This window comes from Trachurus japonicus, chromosome 14, assembly GCF_045865225.1.
Source record: "Trachurus japonicus isolate A0001 chromosome 14, Traja_1.0".
In the NCBI taxonomy this organism is placed as follows: Eukaryota; Metazoa; Chordata; class Actinopteri; order Carangiformes; family Carangidae; genus Trachurus; species Trachurus japonicus.
In genome coordinates, this window is record NC_140920.1 from 29,871,976 (window position 1) to 29,893,674 (window position 21,699).

At 44.7% G+C, this 21,699-nt stretch overlaps 1 protein-coding gene across 1 annotated transcript in view; it reads right to left on the reverse strand.

The window, feature by feature from the left end:
- The window catches only part of nrip1b (nuclear receptor interacting protein 1b), a 57,935-nt gene extending 45,105 nt beyond the window's left edge, over positions 1–12,830 (reverse strand). Inside the window, exon 1 of the mRNA XM_085798776.1 lies at positions 12,522–12,830. The gene's annotated coding sequence lies outside the window, so the exon portion shown is untranslated. The remainder of the gene's footprint in view (positions 1–12,521) is intronic.
- Positions 12,831–21,699: the final 8,869 nt, after the last annotated feature.

The following is a 21,699-nucleotide window of genomic DNA, read 5'->3' on the forward strand; positions in this document are numbered from 1 at the left end:
TGTATCAATTTAGGGGTCCTTGATGTAAAAACATTTGAGAACCACTGCTTTAAGTTCAGTTGCCACATATATTTTAGTCTTGTGGATGTAAATGATATTGAGTTTGAGTCCATTTTTAATAGTCATTAAGTTATGTGAAGTTATTCCAATGAGTTGGTATTTTAATGTCAGTATACTCAGAAAGTCATGTAACATGAACTCTAAACATTTGAACTCAGATATAGTCAAACTTCTGAGTTTATTATCACAAAAACTGGTTGACACAGTGTGAGTTGTGCTGACTTTTATTGGCGGTTACAGTGAATCTTCTTGTAGTACAACACTTAAAATAACACATATTGTAATGTATTACACCTCTTAAAACAGTTGCTAATATTACAAGACCACCCTGAAGTTTCTGGAAGAGACTAAACCAGCCGTGTTTTATGTGACAACACACACCTAGGAGAGATGATGAAGAGCCTGAGGGAAACAGTGCCTCCCTGTGATTGTCTAGTTACAATATGAATCTACTGAGAGCACGGTTAATATTCTGGGAGTGAGGAGTGATCGTCCTTGACCAGTGTTTTCGCTAAGTCTGCTGGGGTCCTGCTTTTACCCAGTCATCTGATAAACATGTCCCAGCACAGAGGGGCTTGTACAGAGAGGACAGTGAGACAGCTGGAGGAGGAGAGAGCGAAGGCAACTGTAACAACAGGGAATCTTTCGCAGCCAGCTCACTCCGGACATGAATCACCCTGGATACGAGGCGACCTTTCCGTGACACGCGCTGGTATCGGCGATTGAGAATTGAGAAGATGACTAAACCTTGCTGGGTTTGTCACGCCGGTCGCGGGGGGGGGGGGAGTGGGTGGTGGTGGATGGAAACGTTCCCTACATTCAGACGAGGGCAGGGATCAGCAGCACATCGGCGTCTGACACGACCTCCACCCTCTGTGACCTTGGAGCGATTACCCAACTGAATGACAGCCCCGTGCAGCTGCAAGGCAGGCAGGCCACAGTCCCCGCCCCCCCCTTCCTTCTCATCCTCGTAGACATACAAGGTCGGGAGCGAGGGTAAAAGGGGAGGAGGAGTGGAGGAGGAGGGGGGGGTGAGGCTGGGTGAAGGGTGTCACATGATTGGATCTCCTTCTGGAGAGTTACTTAAAAAGCCTCCTCAGCAATCAGGTCAAGGTCGTGCTCTAGCCTTGATGCCAAAAGAAAAGAGAGACGTGTGTGTGAGAGTGCACAAAGACATGACAGAGGAGGAGGAGTGACAACGCTCTCCTCTAAACGTTCAGCAGGCCCTGGCTCCTTGATAACTTGAAAACACAAGCTATGATTCTATTAGCTGTATTAATCTTCCTGCTTAGTGGACACTTTTTTATTCAAAGTCACTTACGCGATTATCGCTCGTGCACATCTCTTTCCCCATCTCTGCAGCTGCTTATTTACTGGAGGAATCCAGGTTAATTGCCTTTGCTCAAGGGCAGAGGGGTGAGCGTGAGTATGAGCCAGCAATCTCCTGGTCACCAGTCCATTCTGCCTAAGTAATAGGTCATGTGGCTGCCTCCAGTCATCGGCCCCGCTGCTCTCCATCTTCTCTCTCAAATGGTCCTCTGTGCTACTGGGAGCCTTCTAACACAGTTATGAGAAAGCTGCACTCCTGAACCGCAGCGTTTCAGCGCGTTTAGTCTGCTCTAGTAAGGATGGACTGAATAACGCCACCTCACTAATGGATTTACAAGTGAGCCGAGGGGTCGCCGAAGGACGCCGTGTTTCAGGGATTCAGCAGGCCGCTGGGTTCCTGCCAGACGTCGTAGGAGCGACTTCATTTCTTTATTTTAGAGACGTGCTACTTCTTCAGTCGCCTTGTTAACATATTTATTAAGAGCGTGATGAGTCATTCGTGCATTCATTGATCAATTTAAAATGGAGCAACCAGGATGTGATGTCAGAGCCATTATGAGGTCTGTCTTTATGCATCTCAGACACACTGAGGACTACGGGTGTGTAATGGCGAACATCTGCCCATACGATATGTACTACATAGGGATGTCATGATTACTTGTTTTCACAATGAATTGCGGTATTAAACGCCACGGTTGATCAACTGTAAACATTCCTCAATACTGTCAATCCCCCAAAAAAGATTATGTCTGAACCATACAGGCAGATAAGCGCAACTCGCACAGGACGAAAACAAAGTCACACAACAATCGTATGTATAACTTTGTTTTCATTCCGTGCGGGTTGCAGAACAGAGACGTGCCCTAGTACGCATGCCGCTAAAAAGTAGCAGACAAAGAAAGAATTACATTTTATATGCATAACCACCTGCAGGACACCCACCTGGCTTTGTATGCCATAGGAAAGGTCAATGCATATTACAGGGGTGCAAACTCATCAGGGGTAAAAAAGGTGACAAGATACCGACCCCCTAGGGGGGTCCGGGGGCATGCTCCCCCGGGGAAATTTTTTTAAAAACCAACTTTAAAGGTGAATTTACAGTCAATTTTAGCATGAGACTAGGGTCCAGATTTACTCAGGTTTGCACAGCTTTTGCTCCTGTTAAACCTGCACAATCTGTCTCTCTGTGTTTGGTTTTGAAATATGTGAAGGGGGTCTTCAGCCTATATGCAGGTTTAGCATGAGCAAAAGCTGTGCAAAACTTGGAGAATCTGTCCCTTTTTGTCCATCAGATGAACCTTGCAAACCTTGCCTTCAAACTAAATAAAATGTAATACAGACTGATTGGTTCATTGTGAAACATTTATTTATTGATGTAAATGTGTTTTCTGTATGTAGGCTATGCTCCGAGGCAGCGCTGCTCTTTCTGTCCAATAACACACATGAAGCTTAAAAATGCCATAGGCTACATAAAACATATTAAGCGGCAATATGTATTTAAAAGATGTTCAAGCAAACGGTTCGGTTCACGGTTTTGTGGTCATGGTTTTCTGTTCGGTTTTGATTTTGATCGTTGGGAAAATCAATCATGTCTTGTATATTCAGGTTAAAACTTAAAGAATGAGGCAGTCTGACATCTGATACATCATTGTGACAGTCTGAGGTTAAAAGTAGGTGAGATTCTGGCGGCAAGGGAGGAGACATTCATAGTTCCAACATGTTTTAATTTATTGGGCAAATAAAGTTATCTAACAAATGCTAAGAACAATTAGATATTCACTGAAATATATAACCTATATTTATTAATTGTGGTTCTTACAAAAAATATATCTTATAAAATATAAAAGCTAAAATGTCTCTTAAAGCTCTGCCCCTTTAATTAGTGCATACAAAATAATTTAACTTTAGCCTACTACTTTTACAACCACATTATTTACCAGCAACATAAAGTGAAAGAGGCAGAGGTGTCACTGCCACAGTCAGTCAGCCTCCTCCTCCTCCTCCTGCTGCTCAGGTCGCGCTGCAGCGCTAATTAATGCTAAACGCGCTAATCGCTAATTGGCCGCGATCGCGATCATCACACACACGCGGTCCCATACAGCACCTATACAACACTGCTGGCGCATCTTCTAGCTCCGACTCTTTCACTCGCCATGCTCAAAAAGTCGCGTTAGTTAGTCTGTATTAAAAGTGAAGCTTCAGGTGTGTGTTGCTGGACAGAAGAGGAGCGCTGCCACCACTCGTTGTCATCCAGATAAGGTGCATGCGCCCTTAAAGAGACAGGTGCATTGGCTCGGCTGGGCTTGCCTCGCCTCGCCTCGCCGGACCCCCCCCCCCCTCTCTCAAATTTTTTTTTATTGCGGATTTACACGAATCACACAAATGACCAATTTGGGATCCAAAACGGCGAATTTCGCCGAAAGATGACAAGTTTGCACCCCTGATATTAACTGGGTTAAAATACGCTAATGTCAGTAGTTGAAAAAAAAAAACATTAAAGGGACTACGAGGAGTTTTGGAAAGCAAAGTGTTTTCACACTACATTTCCCATGAGCCTCCGCGCGCACGGTGAAATTCTTGGACCAGCGCAAGACAGACGCAAGTGAAAACATTTGCCAAGAATGTTTTCATTAATCAAGAATTAAAGTCGAAGGGTTCGCAGACAATCAGATTCCGTCGTAGTTCCAACTTCCGACCATAAACGGCGATCCGGCGGCGTTATTCCCATGACCCGCCAGGCAGCGTATGCGAAACCGTAAATGCTGGGCAAGTCGACCACTAAATAATAATAGCAAGATAACAACAAAGACAAAACAATATATTTAGCGAAAGTTAACAAGTGTGGGTAACGTAGATTCATCCACATTAATGAGACTCTTTTATAACCAAAAGCAAACTTTTTGGGGTCTCTAATAATAAATAAACTTAAACATTTGGTATAATGAACAAACATTTCTCCTGGGGGATTTATAATTTGTCCTATATTAATAGATACTTAAAGTATTTTGTAAAGGTACTTTATTTGACATGAGGGATTCAGGAACATGCCTTTAGTGAAAACCTGGGGTAATCCGTCTGACTCTACTCTCTACGGCTACCCGAGCAGGTTCCCCTGTTGCCCAGCAACACTTCGGCTTATAACTAGAACCCCCCCCCCCAAAAAAAAAGTTACACAATTACAGTTCAAGCCAAAAGAGGATTTGGGGTCATCATCAGCAACTTCCATCTAACGTCTTTAAGACACGGGTCTGACAGAATGAGGAAGTGGGGAAACCCCCCCACCCGCTCACCCACCCACCCCAACGTTTTCCCACACATCCTGCAGCGGTGACAGCCTGCCAGGGGCTCACAGGGTTACAACACAACTCAACCCAAACACCATAGTTACATTTTGCCTGAAAAACTTCACTCTTTTTCTGCAAAGGAAATCTGTCTGAGGGACACGACCTCGCAGCCTACACTTAATATACATCGGCCTGCTCCCTCTCCTCCTCCCTCCCTCCCTCCCTCCCTCTGCCTGTCGTCCTGTGCAATATACCCATCACTCATTCATAAATTCTGAAAACTCCTTTTTAGTTAATTGACTGAGAAAATTTAATTTCAAATGAAAGCTTTTAAAAGAGAAAGACATAATTAAGTTGCAGGGATCTCTCTGTGCCCCATCCTCGTCCAGGGTGGTGGGAGATGGGAGGAGGAGGAGGAGTGAGGGGGGGGCAGAGAGGGGACATGTGCTGTGAGGTGTGCAGCCCTGCACTGCACTGCACTGCTCCGTGTCAGGCGAAGTCATACACCCATGTTTAAAGCAGAGCGTTACATAAAGCCTCCCCCCTCTCTCTCTCTCTCTCTCTCTCTCTCTCTCTGCACGGGCTTACTGCACCAGACGCTGTGTCCTTGCCTGGGCTGCTCAAGGTTCCCAAAAGGACAGGCTGCTAAGAAGTTGGGAAGGACGGGGCCCTGTGATAGAGGGAGGGGAGGGGACAGGAGGGGAGGGGAGGGGGGAGAGAGTCAGAGAGCGAGCTGCTGCCTGTGACAGCCTTGGACTTTGAATTCAACGCCAGACGAGCTCATGCATCAATCCCTCAACTCGCAAAAGACAAGCCGCTAACCTTGACGGGGGCCGGAGACTCTTCAGGAATGAGTGGCATTTTCACTTAGCCCCCGTCTCCTTCCTGCACCGCTGCCACATAACCTGCTTAAAATAAGACACAGTTGAATAACAGCTGACCTGTCGGTGGACTTTGTGACCTATTGTTCTAGCCCTCAACCCTTAGGCCCTTTCAGACCCGTGTCAGGGACATATGCGATGATACGGGGAAGGCTACAGAAATAGCCGCCTGGCGCGGTAGGTGCATGCGGGGGGGGGGGGGGCTCGCCACAGACTGGTCTGTCTGAAGTAAGGCTCAAGTAAATCCATGTTTGCCATGATCCCTGGGATCAAGCACTGTATTATCACAGCTGAGCGAAACAACGGCTACAAACATGCAGGGACTGAGCCGACATTTTTGTCTTTTACCCAAACTCTCCATCACAGGTCGTGTATGCTTGTCTGCCCGTCCTCGCATTCCCCTTGCAACACACACACTCTGTCAGGCATGTGACATTGGCCCTGCTTGTGGTAAAGCAGAGACCTTCCCCTTCGTCTAACTGCAGCATCCTGGCAGCGCTGGCCACGGCGGGCGGGCAAACCTTTCCTGCTGCACCTCCACCGCCCCGGGGCTCTGCTACAGGAGCAGGAGAGAGAGTCACTTGCACTCCACTCCACTGCTGTGACCACACCAGCCAGGCCATAGGGGGGGTTGGGAGGTGGGAAAGGGAGTCGGCTCCTCTCGCGTTACCTAGGAGGTGTGCTGCTCAGCTGCGCCTTCAAGGACCAGGAGTCGGTGCAGAGGTGTTAGCCACCTTACCACCACATTAAGGTACTTTATTATTAGTCACATATACAGCTAGTACAGTGAAATTCTTTCTCTGCATTTAACCCATCCCTGAGGAGCAGTGGGCAGCCGCGGTGCAGCGCCCGGGGACCAACTCCAGATTATGAGCCAGTGCCTTTGGTCAGGGGCACTGACTGGAGGATTAACCTAGCCGACATGTTTTTAGTGGTGGGGGAAACCGGAGCACCCGGAGGAAACCCATGCAGACACGGGGAGAACAAGAGGCACGCTGCTCAAAGACAGTATGTTTACATGGCACCTGAAAACACAAAGTATGGCCTTAATCCGTCTGTAACTGGACAACTGAAGTGCATGTAAACACGTTAGTCCAACTGAGACTAGACTTCTCCAGATCTGACTAAAACGCCCAGATGATGCGCCTTAATCTGACTGATACTGGACAATGCATTTCCGCATGCTCCTCAACAGTACGTAGAGACGACACAAGGTATAGCATAGAAGAAACACTGTTCTTGTAACCCTCCAATAGTATACAGTGTTCTCGTCTGCCTCGCGAAATCACTATAACAAACGAAGGATAGCGAGCAGTAGAGCTGTTCCGATTCTGATACCAGTATCGGAAATGCCTACGATACTGCCGGAAATGCAGGCATTGGTATTGGTCAGTATTGGAGTCCAGGCACCAATCCAATACAATAAGTGTATTAGCTCCATTAGCGCAGCTACAGTCCAACTGGAGCGATCTGTATATAAAACAAAATGAGCAGTGCTACAAATAACCCACATACTTGTGTATGCCATGGCATCCATTGCATCCAGTGTATTTTTACAATCTGGAGTCATGTAAACATGACGTACTGCACATCATTTTCTGGTCAGTCGTCATGGAAACATGACGCTCTGCCAGTGGTGCGTTCGGACGCGCTTTTCTGCTTTGTTTATCACCGCCCGTCTCTGTTGCCTTGCTGTATGTCTGAATAGCTGTGATTTTTGTGCTGTTGCCTCTAACCAATCCTTTTTCTTTCACAGCCCTCTTACCCCCAGCTTGTGCTTTTGTTAGACCATCACAATAAGAACTTGTTCTTAATGAACTGCCTGGTTAAATAGAGGTTAAATAAAAAAAAATAGATAAAAAACCTGTGTATGACCTGAAAAGTGAAACAATGCATCACTACCAGTATGTGTGAAAACACTCACTGTGGCTGCACTTAAGCGTTTTTTCATGAATTGTTATTTATTCCTAGATTATATTTGTTCTTTTTCAGCCATGTCTGACTGTCAAACTAGACAATAAAAGTTACATCTTTCTTTTGCTGTATTCATTAATGTTTACAAGGGGTTTAACCTGATCCAGGCCTTACAACAATAGTAATCATGTCACAACCATGCAGGCCTTGTAGTATATATGACATATGCACACACATTATTATTTTTTAAATAACACATTGGTATTAGCCAATACCCACAGCACAAGTATCAGAACATCTCTAGATATAATAGGTCAACGGGTCCATATCAACCCACTGAAATCACACACATTGCCTGACATGTTTCCGTCAACTATTCGATTTTTTCCCCCGTTGCATGTAAACTTAGACATGGACAGAATTCGCCCAACAAGACGCCCAACGCTAGCTGTGAGCAGAGCTCGACGTAGCTGTGCATGTCAACGCACCGAGCGGGGCTTCCACAGCTGTTCACACGCTTCATACGGGCAACATGTCATCTATCTGACCCCGCAGCATCTCTGCCTCTCTCTCTCTCTCTCTCTCTCTCAGGCTACTTCATATTCCCCGAGCAGGTTTCAGCAAAGTCTAAATAATTCACAGCTATTGCAATCAGCAGCGATCAATCAGTGGCGATAATTGAGGGGCCCTGTCATTGCACCAAGGCCGAGGTGAAAGCATGAAGGAGGAGGGTCTGAGAGTTGGAGGTGAGGGTGGAAGGAGGAGGGGGAGGAGGGGGGAGTCATTCAACAGATGAGCTCTGGCTAGCTGCAGCTCTCGGGGGTTTGCGGCGGAGGCGTCCATCTTTCTTCCACGCCTTCTCGCCATCCCAGCCCTGCATCCAGGAGCGCAGGCAGGCAGCAGTTCCTGCCTCGTCATCACAATGAGTCCCATTCAATGTGGTTGCCTTTGAATGAGATAGTGCTGCTGTAACAGAGGCCTGGCTGGAGGAGCCGTCCTGTGAGCAGGCTCAGTGGGAGGGAGCTCAAACAGCAGAAAGCACAACTCACCCAGCTTCACCCTCAAACTCACTGACATTAAACACTTGATCTGACCAACCACAAACATGCTATATTCTAATCATCTAATCAAAACTGGCCACAGTGAGGAGAGCAGTTACTCAGTCCTGTTGCACAAGAGGTTTAAAATCTAAACCTGACCGTGTTTGTTGTCCCCGTTGTGGATTGTAGCATCAGAGGATAAATATGTGGGGAAAAATGTGGGCTAAACATTAAGGATGACCAATTTATCATATTTTCATTGTCATCGCAATATGAACATGTGTGCTTAAAGCATCGTTTTTTTAAATGTGATGAGTAAGGAGAGGGTTAAATTAACGTTATGTTTAACTGATTGATTATTCATGTGCAATTTGTTCAATAAAAGTATGTTCAGTGTATTTTTTTTATATTATTCTATTCAGTGTTTGAGGATACGTGTTAAAACAGAAAGACCCAGGAACTGTATGGATAATATGCACACTTGCTTATTTATCGGAAGTCACATCGTCATCGCAATATTGAACAGTGTCATCGCACATCTTGCTCATATCCTGCAGGCCTAGTACTAAACATATAAATTATGGTCTTGAAGTTTGTAAGTTAGTGACCAATAAACATCTCTCCTGCCCCTCAATGAAAACAATCTACAAAAGAGCCTGATAATAATAACTCATTGTTATCAGTACTACTATTTATGTATCTTAGTGCAGCTCCAGTACTGTGCTCAGCTACATCACAGGACAACTTTATGCACTTGTCCTGTCGCGGTCTGAAGACATGATGCTGAGTTGTGTGTGTTTGTGTGTAGACATATCAGATGTTGAATAGCAGCTCTGTTATTAGAACAAAGTGTCCACTGATAAACTACACTGTAAAATTATTTGGCCTAATTCACGTCGCACACAGACATCACAGGGCTCAGATCAGTAGGTGAATGAGCCCTGTGATCCACTGCAGGTCTCCCGGTTTGATTCCGCCACCGGGGCCGCCGCGGTCCAAGCTCCTCCTCAACAAACTAACTGTCACCGTGCCCTTGAACAATGTTCAGTGGCCAAGAACACCAGAGCTGGGCAGCTCCCAGATCTATTATGAATCAGAAACTGCAGTAAACGCACAAATCATGTTTGTGTAGATTACATAATTTGTTTTGTTTATTTGTGAAGAAGAAAAAAGGCGAGGATGACGACGGCCTCGGAGTCTCCTGACGGTGTGACTGACAGACTCACAGACAAGCTGAGCTGGCACAGGCCTAATGGTTGGACCGGGCATGTGCTTCTGTATCTGAGATATCATCTGAACACAAATACACAACTACATCAAACCAGTCAAGCTACGAGCAAAACAACAAGCTGCATGATAGGATAAGATAGAAGATGAAGCTTGATTCAGCAGCTGGGTGGACAGACTGAGAAGAAACAAACTGACAGAAGTCAGTATCTGAGGTGTGATATGTAAATTAGTCAGTAAGTCTAGTGAATAGAAAGACAGAAACAAGAAGGAGAGGGAGGATCCAGTTACAGTAATACACAACCACTGTGAGCAGATATAGCAGCGTTAGGGGAATTCAGTTTCCATGTGACAAAAAGCCTCATCTATAAATAAAAATGAAATAAAACATGCAGAGAGCACTAGAGCACACCTGCATGAATGTGTACACACACACACACACACGTCAAAACATGCCACTTGAATACAGCAGCAGTGGTGTTATGATGGCAGATAAGACTGTGTGTCCTTAGAGGCAGCCGGTTCACAAGAGTGCAGGGTGCAGAGTTCAATCTTGTGACTGTTTAGCAGCACCAATATTATTTGCATGTGGACATTTGAATGTCCTGAATGTCACGGGCTTGTGCCCATCAGTCAGCAGCTCCCTGGACTTCAGCAGACAGCTCAGTCAAATCCAGCTGCATCCAGCCCACCCCCCCCCCCCCCGAAATAATAAGTGCCACCTCGGCGGCAGGCAGACATAGCCTACTGTTGGAAGTTCAGGTCGGATAATTAGGGAGCTTAAATGCTGGACAAAAGAAAGGCTAAAAGACAAGAGCCCAGTATTCAGAAGGCTTTAAAAACTTTAACTTCTCTTTGAAAACAATGACCCTAAAAAAAAACACAGGCTGTTATTGGGAGCTGTGTCAGGCTGGACTGAAGACACGCTCACCCTGCCCTCCTGTTGGAACTCAGAGCAAACTTCAGCCCGTGACCTTTCGCCTTCATGCCGGGTGCGAAGTCCAGTGAAGCAACAGGACATTTCAGGAAATGGAACACCTACGCAACAAAAAAAGAAAAGGGCCATTCACAAAGCTTCCCTGGCACTGACTGGAAAAAAACATCCCAGAGTCTTTGAACTCATCAAAACATTATCTGACACGATGACACCGTGACGTGACAGGCTGCAGCTAACCAGCTCCAACACGCTGCTGCTCCCTCGGCCTGCACTCTGAACCAGATCCAAACCTGAAGGAACAGCCTGCTGTTTTTAGGATGGCGGGGTGGGGACAGACTAATATGTGGCTCGCTGCCTGAGCCATGACTTCACCTAGACGCCGTACATGCAGCAGGTGGTCATGGAAGGTAAAATACTGTAAATGAAGACACGCGTTATATAAAGGGAGATCTGGAATCAGCTTCTCCGCGGGCTCGTCAGAATTAGCATATGAATTCTGAGGTTCAAAAACATGTTTTGTGAGCTAGCACCTTCACCTTCGACCTTTGACTATCAAACTCTAATCAGTTCATCCTTGAGTCTGTGTGAACATCTGTGCCAGATGTAGACCTGATGAAATCCCCTCCAGGCACCCTCTGATATATCACTTTCACAAGAGTGGGAAACATGCGAGGTCACGGCAACCTCGACCTTTAAACCGCCGGAATCTAATCAATTCATCCTGGGGTCCGACGTGAGCCAGCCAACGTTTTTCGGGGGCCCATATTTGAAGAAACCCCCCCACCACCCACCCCCTGAAGGCTTTCCTGAGGTGCTGCCCTCACACCGGCGTGGGTACAGACAGACAGGAGGTCAGAGCGAGCGTTGACCACCACAATCTAATCGCTTCATCCTGGAGACTGGGTGAAGGTTTGTGCCAAGTCTGGAGAAATCCCTTGAAGGCCGTGTTGCGTTCAGGAACACAGGAGGAGGAGGAGGAGGAGGACACCCATGACCACCTCACTTATCCAGGGCACAGCTGTATCCTAACACCTATTTACACCCCAAACACACCGAGCTGTACTCAGGCCCTTTAGCCCCTCACTCACAAAACCTTCTAAAGTAGCCGTTCACACAAACAGTGCAGCTGTGAAGTGTTTCCCGTCGGTGGTGCTGCTAACAATACTTCACAATAAAAGCCTGCTGCTGTTCTGACTCGACGTGATTGAGTGTATTAAAGGCGCTAACGTTACATTACAACTCCTATGACCAGGGCAGCGATGTGTGTGTATGACGTGTAGCTATATATGTAGCCTATGTGTATGTGTGTCAGTGTCGGTAATAGTAAAAAAAAAAAAAAAAAAAAAAAAACACTTTGATATTATTAGCTTAAACTGCGTCGCTCCGCTAGTATCACGGACGTTGCTAAATTAGCCACATTTCCACGGAGAAATGTGCTGGAGGCCGAAGCTGCTGGTCCACGGACACACACACAGGAGACACACGCACACGCACAGGCTTGTTATCACTGTGGGCTCACTGTGAAGCCCACAGCCTCTCTCTCTCACACACACACACACACACATACACGGTTATCCCTCACTTGTTCTTTATGCAGCTTTTTCAGCGCTAAATCCACACGAGCCCGTTCTCCATGACGACGCGCGCGCACATACACACGTACACATATACACAACCTTTGCTCGACAAAACGGCACATTTAGCCGTCAACCGTCTACACCGCGGCCCCGGGCACAACACACACAACACATACACATACACATACACACACCGCCTATTTCCACCCCCAGCAGTAATAACAGTTGCCCACATATGACAGCGCGGTTCCGGGCAGCACACAGATCCCTACCTGCGTTGATCCACCCCACAGTCAGCCGAGGAGGCGCATCGTTGTTATTCGACAGGAGGGAGGCAAATCCAATGAAAAACGGTCGCATCTGTCTCGACACTTAGGGACAGGAAACAGAAAAAAAAAAAAAAAAAAAAAACACGAGATGCTTTCAAAGTCAAAACATTAGTCCCGGAAAAAAAAGCCGCCTCGTCTGTGTAGGTATAGTCGGTGCGGCGGAGAGCGGCGGAGCGTCGATGTGAATTGTTTATTCTCGGAGTCTCCTCGCTGTGGAGAAGTGAGTGGAGACAGCCACACTGCTCCTCCTCTGCTGCCGCCGACACCACCCTTAAAGGAACACGGCTCAGTCTGCTCCCCCTCCCCCCGCCCTGCATCAAACTGGCTGCCATGATAACATTAAATAGGATACCATAACAATCATGTCTTGCGTTTTTTATTTCCATGTTTATTTTGTTTTGACTAGTTATTATTAGACTTATTACATATTTTAATTACATTTTAATTGTAATGTCTTTATATTATTAAAGGGATAGTTCAACAATTTGGCAAATTCCCCTATTGCCATAATCCCTGTAGGCTAGTGATAGGGGTAGGTTCATTATGTTTAATTATTGGTGCATGTTGTTTTGAGATTCCCGTGGCAGAGACATGGGCTGCTCAGTGAACACAATGGAGGTGAATGGTACCGGTCCCCTGTCTCTCAAAACTCATCTATTACACAATCCAACAACTCCAAAATGCTCTTGTGGACAAGTTGTGACCTGCACATTCACCAGGCTATGAAATAATCATGTATAATTAATAATTATACATGTAACATTACAACACATGAAGCAAATAGGCTACTCAGAACTACTTGTGCTTTTGAAATCACTCCACCAGGCAGCCATGTCTGGAATGTAGTTCCGGCTATACATTTGCCTCGAAAACAACTCCATCTCGTAATGTAAAATTATTATTTCATAGCGTGGTGAATGTGCAGGTCACAACTTGTCTATGAGAGTGTTTTGGAGTTGTTGGATTATGTACTAGATGAGTTTTGAGGAACAGGGGACCGATACCATTCACCTCCATTGTGTTCACTGAGCAGCTTGCGTCTCTGCCCCACGGATCTCAAAACAACTTGCACCAATAATTAAAGGTAATGAACCTACCGCTATGACTATAAGGATTATGGCAATAGGCAATTTGCCAAAATGTTAAACTATCCCTTTAATGTAAAGCTAGAAACCATTATACCAGGATACAGTTACATTAACATTAAGTCAGGAGGTTAAGGAGGCTGTTTAAGTTTGTAGCTGCAGTAAATAGCAGCTGATAGTTTTGAACAATGACTTAAAGGGCCAGCCCACTGGCTTTACACATACTGTTTAGTTAAGTGGTTAGTTACCACCCCACCACTCAGCCAGTGACAACAACAGCTAATAACTCTATTGAGGGTCATAAAACCCTGATGATGTCGTCAGGGTCTTCTCAGTTTGAGCTTTTTAACAGGCAGTCTAGAAAACAGTGTTAAAAGATGCTGTTACATATTGGAAATGTAAGATGCAGTGTTTTCACAAGATTCAATGGAGTGTCCCTTTAAGGTACCATTCATATTGATAGGGTTTAATATCAACATTCACATTTTACCCTGAAATTAGTTGTCAGTGTAGATGAGACCAAGTACATGAAGTTTTCAAGATCCAGACATTTTACACATGATGGTTGACTTATCACCACTCCAAGAGGACATAGTGTCCAACTGATTGGATTAAAAACTCACCTTTAAATTTCACATTGACATACTTCCAATAAATAAAACCTAAAATTGGGTACTTGTCATACCGTATAAAAAAAAACACATTTCCCTTTGCTCTGTGGGAAACAGCTGGATTGAGGCTGTTTTATCAGTTCTGATTTACGGTGACCTATTACATGCTACTGCTTCCACTCTCCCTCCACTGGAGGTGTTAGGGCCCTCATTAGTTTTGTTAAAGGTATGATTAATAATTACTGTAACTATTAATAAAACTGTTAAAAATAATAATAATTAATGTAATTGTTTTTGGCGGTGTTCGGTGTGTTGTTCTTGACTGTGTGTCATTTTATTCTGTGTTCTCACCAGAACATTTACTCCTGGTGCCCACACTGCTCTGAAACGTCTCTGTTGGTCCTATTTCAGTTTGAAAACTCCAGGGTTGGGTTGCAAGCTGCATTATAACACCACAAACGCCTTTGTCATTCTTCATTCACACTGTTTTCAGAAACCAATCAACTGCAGAGAAAATGATCTGCATCCTGTTTACACAGGCTTACACATGCCCAGTGTGTGGATGGTCATGTGATGTGTTTCCAGGTCTGTCACTATGATGGAGATAGTTTCTGATATGGAGGTAAAATATTCCATTTTAAAACCAAAACATATGGAGGTGGCTTGAGTCTGTTCATATATGAATACATTCTCTGTTATTTCCATCCTTAGAATAAAGATTCTTCCTGTTGTTTGCTCACTATAGAGTTGTTCATCACCCTACAGTACACCACCTTTATGTGTTGTGTTTTATATTAAACAATGAAACACAAGTTAATAAGAGAAAAAAGAATCCACAATTATGCCTTCACCTCTCTTTTAACAAAAGTTGGTTAATAGAATGTCCTTTATCTCCACACTAGTGCGTTTTTTTCATTTTTAAATCAGTGATTTAAAACAATCGGTTGTTTTTCATCATTATCCATGTTGTTTTATCTCATTGAGGCAGGTGAGATCAAATCGGAGAGCAGGAGCAGCTGTAGGCGTCTAGTACATCATTATTTCCAAATGTCTCCCTTCTCACCCATCCAGACTACAACGCTCCCATGGAGTTTCCAAAACGCTCTGTTTTCACTGTTAGAAAACTCTGGAGCAATGTGGACAAGTGGTTAAAACACAGTAAATGAGCTGTGTTTAAAATGAACATAGCAATGTAGACATAATGTTAAATACAGAGTTATACGTATGTGAAGAGCCCAGAACATTTTAGTCAGTGACTCTGAAAACAGTGAGTATGTTTAAATGATGCTTGAAAATAACCAAATTATTGCCTTAATCCAACTATAATTGGACAACTGAGTGAATGTAAACGCATTAGTCCGACTAATATCTGAGTTCTCCAACTCCGATTAAGACACCCAGATAATGTGATTGGAATTTGACTTTCTTACTTTGACCTTAATCAGAGTTTACCCGGACAACGCATGTGTGCATGCTCCAGACCCTGGAACAAAAAACATCCAAGAAAGCCGGTCGCAGAAGCCATTGTTGTAGCGTTACAGCGTTCTTTTCTGCCTCTCGAAATCACTATGACCACGCGGGATAGCATGCACCTTATCAGCATAATAAGTAACGTGCACATTACGTACAAGATGAACAAAACTGTACCATTAACCATCTGGCTGTTGTTTGAAAATGCCGGTCTACCACCTGGCTAACAGGTCAACCGGAAAAGGTTCTGCATTAACCCGCTGAAACGACACATATCGCCACCTGGTGCTGAGGAGGAGGACACGTTCCCGTCTGTGATTACATTTTCTCAGTTGCATGTAAACTAGGACAGGGACAGAAGTCTGATTACGCCAAAATCAAATTTTGAGCATAGCTCGATTAAGCTCTGCATGTAAATGTAGCCGATGTCATATCTGGCCCTCTGCGTTATGTTTCTCACGGCCTGCCCTAGGTGGGGTTCGATCCCATGACCTCCCGCTCCGGAGGCGACGATGCTAACCTCTTCGCCAAGAGGTTGTCAACAACTTGGCAGACTGGTTAGCACGTCTTTTATGGGTGGAGTGAGTGCACATCCGTTACATAAACATACTGACTCTTTAGGCCTTTGCTTGAAAGAGAATACAATACAATACAATATACAACAGAAAAAATAGAATAGAATACAATACAATAGGAGAAAAAATACAATACAATACAATAAAATACAACACAACACAACAGAAAAAAATACAATACAATAGAAAATAGGATAGAATAGAATACACTGGTAGAGATTTACTGCCAGTCTCAGCTCACAGAAACCCAGTGGAGAGAATGAGCAACATAGATGACACATGGCAGGCACAGAGGCAGTGCCCAGGTGTGTGTGTGTGTGTGTGTGTGTGTGTGTGTGTGTGTGTGTGTGACTGAGGTGTGAAGCAGCATGTCATTCACAAACAGCAGACGTACTCATGGAAATTCCATCAATGACCTAAAATGCAGCTTCAAGCTTTGTGGAGAAACAGTTCTGACACCAGTCGGCCATTATGAGTGCAGCTCTGAGCGCTCTCTGTTTTCCCCCCTCCCTGACATCTTGTGCTAATCTTTGTTATCAGGTCCACTGGTCTGGAGCTTGTCATCTCACAACGGCCTTGAACAAATGTCTCTGAGGAAACATCCGTGTCATGAAAAAGAAAAGACAGCATAACCTGCTACTACCATCCCTGTCTGTGGTTCTCTCTCTCTTTTCAAATGCAGAGTGGGATGTGTGTGAGGTGGGTGAGGGCCCCTCCTCCCTGGGCTCTGTGTGTCACATCCTGCTGTGCTGCTGGTCACTCTTTTCAGCCACTTGGACGCAGTGCCTCCTCACCTGCTGTATCCTCACCGAGGTGCTTAAAACAGGCTTCAGTTCAGGTGTCATTCAGGTAAACTGGAGAGACTGCTGTTAGGTGTTAACTGCAATTTGCATGTTGTATACAGCAGCAGTTTGAGTGTGATCAAAGTCCTCACCAAAGTGCTGTTCATAAAAGTTGATGTTTGTGTATTTATTGTTGTTGTCTTTATTCCTTGGTCTCAGTCAGATGAGCAGAGCGGCTCCACTTCATTTGGACGGTATCTTACCTCGTAACCCCTCTGAACGCCAGCGACCTTTCATCTTTGACCTTGAATGCCACATAAGTGGAGATACAATACCCCTCCTGTCATTCCTCCCACCGGCCAGAGTGCGTTGAACTTTGCCCTCGCAGCTTTTCACTGAAATGTGGTTGACCCCCGAGGGAGCAGACTGCGGCTGACAAAAAAACATTTTGTCGCGATCTGACTTATGTGAGCGAATGAACGCGCTCGTGGACAAAGAAGGCAGCATGCAGATGTTAACGGGCCGGTTGATCCAGCTGTGGCCTGGGACACAAGAGGTGAAGGAAATTTGGAAAGTGTGGCTCTTTACAAACAGGGAGGTCAACGAGCGTTAAACCATCATCAGTAAATGGACTTTGATGTTTTACACGGCCGGCTTTTCACAATCCTGTTAACACAGTGTCATATTAAGTTCTGGGCTGGACTGAAGTACCATTCAGGGACAGATTGTTTTGCAAATATAAACAAATTCTTTTTTTGTTTGGAAAAGGCATTTTCAAACAGACTTGACAATAAAAAAAAATACAAAATTGGTATTTCCTATCGTCCTTTTCCAGTTTTTTTCCCCCTACAATCATTCATGCATACAGGTGGGCAACAAGAGTCCGTAAAAGTCACAGTTTGTCCTCCTGCATAATTGCAGTTTTCTACCTCATAGCGTGGTGAATATGCAGGTCACAACTTGTCCACCAGAGCGTTTTGGAGTTGTTGGATTGTGTATTTGATGAGTTTGATGAGGGAAACCAAGAAATCCCATGAGCCTCCGTAGCGTAGCTCTGAGCAGCTCGCCGCTCTGCTCCACCGTTCTAGAAATAGCTTGCACCGACAATTAAAGGTAACAAACCTACTGCTATGACTATAGCGATTATGGCAATGCACCAATTTGCCAAAATGTTGAACTATCCCTTTAACCTTTTTGATTCTCAAACAATAGGTCAGCTTTTCCATTTTGAATCTTTGAGTTATTCCGTGCCAATCCTCAATTGTAGGTGGTGTTGGATTTAACCACTTTCTGGTAATGGATTTTTTTCCTTGCAGCCAGAAGGGCCTGAAGCAGCTTTATGTCCCTCTGTTTTCAAGCACACAACACGACCCAGATACAGATTTTCAAAATAAACAAATTCTGTGTGAAAGCAAAATGTAAGATTTTTTTTTTAAAAACATGTGTTTATTGACATTTTGATTTAGTATACAGAGTATACATTAACATATAAACACAAACTTGAACAGCCCCACCCATCTCTCATCCATCGAGGTCCACAGAAAATGTAAGATTTAACACAACAAATGGGTTGTGTTTATATCTTTATCGACTGCCACACGCCCACACATTCCACCAGTATGACACTGTAATATAAGCGGTTCATGTGTGATTCACCTTTGCCTCAGCGTGGGTTCACTGAGTGGTCACCAGGGCGGATAATCATTCATATCTTCGGATGGCAAATGCAGATTTGATTTGCTCCTCCACCCAGGAATAAAGTCTAATCGGCCCCCCCCCACCCTCTTTAAATCAGAGCAGGACTCAGTATTCTAATGTAAAGGCCAACATAGTATATAACATGTGGCCAAAGGTTGTCTCTCCACAAACACAGCAGAGTTTAGCTTCAGACGCCTGATTTTCTCAGAGGGAGGGGAGCCACAGTGTCAGGAGACATTAACCTTTGACCTTTGACCCCTGCTTCAGCGTTTCAGCCACATTGCCTCCCAAGGTTTTGGTGAGTGGGGAGGAGGAGGAGGCAGGTGCGAGCTGCAGCGGTGGGAGGGCCAACTTGAAGTCACACCATACTGTAACCTTTGAACTGGAATGAGTGAGGGGCGGTTGTGACATTCCCCACATTTACAGCTGCAGGAAGCTTCTGCTGAAAAAAAAAAAAACACATGACGCAGCAAGAAAAAAACAACAACAACTTGTGTTTATTTTGCTTGGTTTGTTTGAATCCAGAAGTGAATAAATGAATACGTTGAATGAATTGTTTCCCTCTGTCGCTGTAGCTTTATTTGAATGTGTTCAGATGATCAGCCTGATTCATTCACTGGACTGTATTATGAAGTGCAAAGTTCTGCCTTCACTTGTTAAAGTCACTCTGACAAGGTCAGTGCCTGAGCCGGCTAAACTTTGAACAGAGTCATCCTCACTGTAACCTCATGAGGAGCAGATCACTGATTAACCACAGAAACTGTCTTTTATTGGTGCAAACACACTACGGCTTCAGGGAGAAAATCTGTGACCTCTGCTCAAAACAAACAGACACCAGTGATTATGAGTGGATTACGGCAGACATGCTAAACAGTCGTCTCGGTAAATATTCTACTTCTGTCCTTGGAGTGTGTCAGGAAGATGAAACTGTGTCTGACAGATGAGATAGATAAGTGAGTACAGTGCAGCACTGAGAGAGAGGAGATACATGAAAGTCACAGCTGCCACTGTCACAGGCACAGGTGTAGTGCTGTGGAGAGCACACCTCAATGACGCTCTGCTACTTTTATTATCCCAGTGATGAAATAAGACATCAGCACTTTGCATTATCTGCTCGTTGAGACAAATGTAGGCCTGCGCTTTTAAGCACCAGAAGATACCATCGCCACTGAAGTGTACGTGGTGCAGAGAGGCTGACTCAAAACAAATTTAATGGTCAAAGCTTTTAAGGTGTATTGATTGGTTTCCAAATGTCAGTCACACAAATGAAAACATTCCACCATTTCTGGTATCCAGTTGTGAAGCAAATGAACAGTAAATGACAGAAAAACGTCTTTATTTCTGAGGCAGTTACACAGACACATGACAAAATCAGTATGTTTTACTATACTATACTATACTATACTATACTATACTATACTATACTATAAACACAACAAAAAAGAAACAACAAAAACAAGGGGGTTAGTCATGTACGACTGTAGAAAAGAGTTTAGGAGAGTGCCTTCTGATATTTGGGACACAATACTAAAACATTAATAGTTGAAAATGCCTTCCGAATTTCTGTCCACTGTAGTGGACGCCATATGAAAGGGCTGGACTAGACTAGATTGTTTGTAGCCTATAGGCTACTTCTCCACAGTAAGCTAACTTAACTACATTCTCATAGCCTAGCCTGTTAGCTTCCAATTATCTCTGCCTGAACTACAACTTAACCTAAATGGATGTTTACAAAGTAGCTTCACTTGTGTTCATTCACCTGCTGCTTAATGATTCACAAGTTACAACCTGCCACACATCCATGTATAGTCTGTTACTACTGAGCTGCTTCATTTCCACATCATCACACTGTTCTGATCACGCGATCATTGTCAGATGATCGGAGTAACCACTGAAAGGAAGGTGGTTACTAATCATCATAATCATCAAGCCACAGCTTAAAGGGATACTTCACCCAAAATAAACAATTCACCAATTTGCACCAAGGAAGGGTTTGGAGAACTTTCAGAGTTATCAAATCCCTTTTGGAGTTCCAGGGGGTTCCGGCTGGCAACGGAATTTTTTTTTACAGTATATTTTTTGGCTTTTATTTGATAGCTCATATAGTGAGATAGACAGGAAAGGGGGAGGCAGAGAGAGAATGACATGCAGGAAAGGTCTGCCCGACGCGGGATTTGAACCGGGAACGCCTGCGTTGAGGACTGTAGCCTCTACATGGCTGCCGCTTTAACCACTGCACCACGCACCGCCAGGCAACGGAAATTTAATTTAATGGCGGCGGATAGAGTTAAATTTTGAATCGTCCAAACACACGCTATAGATATCCAGATACCTCCATACCAAGACAGATGACTCCGAAAGTTCTCCTAACCCTTTGTTGGCATGATGCTGAGTATAAAATTGGTGAATTATCGATTTTGGGTGAAGTATCCCTTTAACTGGCTGCTCCATGGGTCACACCTGCGGTCAGAGGTGTGAGGAGGCGCTGGACGCCGTGACCCTGCCCCTCCCTGCTCAGTTTACTTTCCCACCAGACCCACAACAAACACTCTTGAGTTATTTAACCAAACGTGCTCCGGGTGAGCAACCCTATATCTGACTGAGGTCATCGTGGGATGTTGACAAATGTCTTCGGGGGTATTGATGCCCAGACAGTTGATACTACAGTCACTGTCCAGGTATGTCAGTGTTATTTAGAGCAGCGCCTCCGTGTTGAGTTTCTCAGCCAATGAGCTGACCGATCAAGGATCAACACGCAACGCAGCGCTTTCCAAAAGGGATATCATGATGGTGGCTTCACAATAGGGGTGGTGTCTGCTTTCTCATTCAGCAGTGTCTAAAGTCTGCAGAGAAAAATAGGCCTCATAAGCACCCATGTTGTCTGATTATAGAAAAAAGAA